Source organism: Ictidomys tridecemlineatus, chromosome 8, assembly GCF_052094955.1.
Source record: "Ictidomys tridecemlineatus isolate mIctTri1 chromosome 8, mIctTri1.hap1, whole genome shotgun sequence".
NCBI classification, from domain to species: domain Eukaryota; kingdom Metazoa; phylum Chordata; class Mammalia; order Rodentia; family Sciuridae; genus Ictidomys; species Ictidomys tridecemlineatus.
This window is the reverse complement of record NC_135484.1, coordinates 141151834-141156954: the sequence shown is the minus strand read 5'-3', so window position 1 is coordinate 141156954 and position 5121 is coordinate 141151834.

Here is a 5121-nt window from a genome sequence, read left to right as displayed (position 1 = left end):
TACAAGGGTCAAGGTATGCACTGCAACAGTTGTTCTTTGGTTAATGACTGATTAACTGATTAATCAGCAACTGGTTAAATGGCTGTAATTTGTACCTACATGTATTTATCTACCTTTACGAATGTATCTTTGAGACCCTCCTTCAAAGAGTTTATTTGACTTTAAGGGATATATTTAGTCATTAGGTATTTTTTCATCACATGCTGCATTAAGTGTTTCCCATTTAGAAGACCGATCTAAAACACCAGCCTTATCATTCTTAGGTTTGCAATTTAAGTATAAAATCTTGCCAGAGTTGCATCCATTAAAATAAAACAGTCTTGGAAATTAAGCACTAATTTCCCCTCAAATGGCCATTTCTGTTTTTTTTCTTTCTAATTACCACTGTAATGAAGTGGCCAGTATTATGGTAGGAAGTGATTTCAAAGGCAGCAATCTCTTATTATGAATCATATACTTTGTTTTCAGCCCTAATGGGAATCAGCCTTAGTTATAGAAAATGCATGTGCAAACTCCCTCTCTGCTGAGACTAAAATAGTTTCGGAATTGCAAATCATACTTTCAGTTTGCAAAAAAGAGGAGGCTTTGGAGCATTTCACTGCAACAAAGCTGGAGAGGAAAACCATTGAACTTTTACCATGGGATCATTTCTGGTCACTGTAGTCTCTCACTTCCAGCAGCAGATTTTCAGTATCTTAAAACATTACTATATTAATAAGCCATATGATAAGGACAATTTGTATCAAAGTAGATGTGAAGAAAGGCACTTAGAAAACCTCAAGCACTAGAAAAGTATTAATCTTCGTGAAAATTTCTTCTGACCCTCCCCTTCCCTACCACCAGTCCTACCATCCGCTCTGCTTCTAATGCTTGGTGTTTTCTGTATCAAAGTGAAGCGTGACCAAAATATGGTGCTATTTAAATGGAACTTCTCTTTTAACTTGGATCATGTCTCATGTGGACTTCCAATCCTTCTTTCTACATCTCCTTAAATTTTTTTTCCATCAAATGATCATGACATGCCACTGCTTCATGCCTGTGTGGTGTCACCACAGTAATAGAGTTGTGGTTTTAGCCTAGTTATTAAACTGATAGTGTGATAGTTACCTCCAAAACAAAAAGTGACACACATGCTCTCCATTCTTTGGCATCACTGCTGTCAAATTTAAATGGGAATGGCGTCAAGAAATGAGTTTAGCTATCCATCTGGAAGTGAGTCCTGCTGGGGTCTGCAATTTGAAGCACTGGGGTTCTTCTGATGCAAAATACAGAAAATTATGGTGCTGACCATGTCACCTGCCAAGATTATACCATGTCATTTTATCATTGTCCTATGTAGAAAACAGGTAACCTCACCTTGATGCCAACACTAGTGCTGTTCACAATTTGGTAATAGACAAGAGAAATCAGTTTCCCTTGTGGGCATTTCTGGATCTATAAAACCCTCCTTATTCCCTAAGCGTCTTTCTTCCTCCTATGGATTTACTGGACCAAAGATGAGTGTGCTCCAGGTTCATGGGAATAGGAAATGCCAACTCAACCTTAAAAAAAAAAAAATCAATCTATGAACATTTCCTGATTGGTAACTTAAATTTCATGAAGGTATTCTTTCTTCATCTGAAGAAAATAACAAGAAATCTGCCTAAAAAGATAATCAAAACTTTGGCTTAAAATATAATATTGAGTCAAAACTCTGAAGACAGTAGAAAAATCGGTGGTTGCCAAAGTTTGGAGGAGAGGGTGGAGATGGAAGGATGCACAGGCAAAGCACAGTTGGTGCTGGTCCACGTGATACTCAAGCTGGGTCAGAACGTATTTGTCAAAGCCCTTAGAACAGGCAGCGCCAAGAATGAACCTTAATGTAAAGCATGGGCTAAATTTAATAATGATGCATTGATATCAGTGTATCAATTGTAACAAACAAACCACACTGTAAAAGATGTTAATAACAAAGAGACTAAGTCCAGGTGGAATCAGGTGATATATGGACTCTGTATGCTAATAGTTTAATTATTTTGTAAATCTAAAATTATACTCAAAAAGTGTATTCGTTATTTTTAGAAAGAAGAATAAGGGGATGAAGAAGCTGACCTACCACTAAAAGCAAGTTACACCCTTTTCTCTTAGTAGACATCTGGATGTAAATCCAGAGCCCATGGGCTTGCCCCCAAATCATGTGAGTTACACATAAAATTGAAAATCTTGCCAATTTGAATAGACCTAAAACAATCATGATTTATTTTGAAGTTTTACAATTTCTATATTCATCCTAGCCATATCAGAAAAGCAGGAAAAGGGCAGAATGTATTCATTTAATGTTTTAATAGAGATTATCTATTCTCATTTTAAAAGATTCGCTTGCTTACTAAGACATTGAGGAGAAAAAAGGTGAAAATAAAAGAAAATCATTGTAAATTTTAAAAGATATACAAATCTATAATGACAAGGACATTAAGGCAAAGACCTAATGAGCCAGCACTGAATGATAGCAGCATCAACATATAAAGGCAGATGACCAGGAACAAAGTGGGGTCAGGTAACCACAGGCATTTCAGTGCAGCTATAACTTGGGTTTCAATGAGGTGAGGCTGCAGGTGGAATCGGGGGAAGAAGGAAGAAGCCGTAGTGGGGCTTTCTGCTGGAAATAACATGATTTTAGCAGCACGTCCTGGGAATGAGAGGAGGACAGATCTGAAGGTTGGATATTTTAGTCAAGTTTTTCACTGCTGTGACCAAAAGACCTGACAAGAACAATTTTAAGGAGGAAAAGTTTATTTGGGGATCATGGTTTCAGAGGTCTCTGGAGAAAGAGAAACTGACACTCCCCTTGCCTCTCGGTAGACAAAATATGTACTCCAAAGGCATATTCTCAATGATCCACCTCCTCCAGCCACACCCCACCTGCATAGGGTTAAGTTAATCCCTACCAGGGAATTAACACCCTCATTAGGTTAAGGCTTCCATAACCTAATCATTTCACCTCTCACTTTCTTACATTGTCTCACACAAGAGCTTTTGGGGGAACACCTCACATCTAAACCATAATGGGAAAGTCATGAGGAAATGTAGACAGAAATAAAGGTTAGACTTGCTGAAGACTGGAGCGAAGGGATCCAGAGGAGGGGAAGACTTTTGAGAGATTAAAAAGAAATGGATGAATATTTGGATATGAGGAGAGGAGGAAAAGATTTCAGAATGACTCCCAGGCACCATTGAGGACCCTAAGGAGAGGGAAAGAGCAGCTGCAGGGTCCAGAGAGCACAGTACAGGGAAGGCGGTGCCTTCAGTACGGGCATGTTGGGACTGAGCTTCTGTCAGTCGTCCAGGCTGCTCTGTCCAACAGGAAGAATGGAGCCTACAGTTCTACAGGTCAGAGCGATTTGTCCCAGAGCTGAAGACCACAACAGACCAGCGGTAATGGAAAGTGAATAAGTGAGACCACTCCAGACATGATCCATTTATGTCCACCAAGAAAAAAGGAGACCCCAGGACTGGACTCCAAGAAACACCCACATCTCAAGGGCAAGCAGAGGGAGATGATCTCCTCGGAGGAGTCTATAAAGAAGAGAAAAGGGAGAGTCATCCGGAGGCTGGCGCCCTGGAAGGCAAGAGAAAAGAAATGCTACGTTCTGGTGAAGAATATCACCAAGTATTTTCCTTCCTCAGTTCTACAGTATTTTTAAAAGTCATAAAAGAAAATGGAATTGTGTGCCATATATCTTCTAACTTTGAAATATTAAAAATGTAGCTGAGTTAAATCAATCTAATGATAATGGAATGCCAAGTAAGAATTAATTTTAAAACTGTTGGGCTCAGCTTCACAGCACGAGAGCCTAAGGAGAAGAAATACTGCCGGCACCTCTTGGTGTGATTTACCACACCGTCATGGCTTATGCATTCATGAACTGGGAGGAGAAGGAAAGCCATGGACTGTGCACTAGTCTTGGAGTCCCGAGAGCTGGGTTTAAATATGATTCCTGCCACTCGCCAGCTGGGGCAAGTCATTGAACTTCTCTGAGGTCTAATAGTGACCTAGCTAATTCTGGAAATTAGACATGTTAAAGATAATTTTTTTATAATTCGATTAGTATTCCTCAACTCCTTTCAGTGGTATGCTAGACATTAGCTAATATTTACTTTTAGCATAATGTCTGATGAGAGGCAGCACGCAGGTGAACCCTGAGAACACAGAAGTTCCTCCCTTCTTAGTGAACATCCTGGGGCAAATGTATACAGAGGTCAATTGACTGAGAACCTCTAATGGCCATTTTAATGCAATGCAACTTAGCAATTTAATTAGATCCTAAGTCTTCTTAAAAATTGAGATTTCTCCAAAAAACACTTGTGAATTTGTTGAGTATTTATCCCATCCCACAGATTATCTAATATCGAATGGGACTACTACGACAAAGGGCTTCCTTTCCCCCTAAACCCCCTCTAGGTCTTAATACCTCATTGAACTGGAAGGTGACCACTCCATTATATCCTAAGCCTTTGTAATAAATAATAATAGGTGCATAAAGCCCATCACAACAGCCAAGAGAGTGGTGCGCACTGTCCCCTCCGAGTTTCCATGCCCATTTGTTACCTTACTCATTTTAAAGGAGGAAAAAAAGATAATTTGGTTGCTGGACGTGATCAAACTGAAAACAAAATATATATTCCTTGACACACTTAACTGAAATCTTGCTTAATATCATAAAGGTAACTCATTGTAGTTCTATATGCATTTCTCCAGTAATTATGATGTTAAATATCTTTTCATGTGCTTATTTTGCATCTGTGTGTCTTCTTTGGCAATATGTCTATTTAAATCTTTTGCCCCCATTTTTCAAGTTGTTTCCTATTGAGTTCTGGAATATTTTAATGTGTATTCTGGATTCAAGTTCTTTATCAAATACATATTTTCAAATATTTTCTCCAAGCATGTGGCATTTTGGGGGCTGGGGGTGGGGATGGCAGTGTTGGATCATGCTAAGCAAGTGCTCTACCACTGCACTATATCCCTAAACCTGGTCTTTTACATTTTCTTAAGTTGTTCTTCAAAGACAAGAAGGTTTTAAGTCAGTCCAATTTATTCTCAAGTATAAATTTGTTATTCTCAAGTATACATTTGTTGAT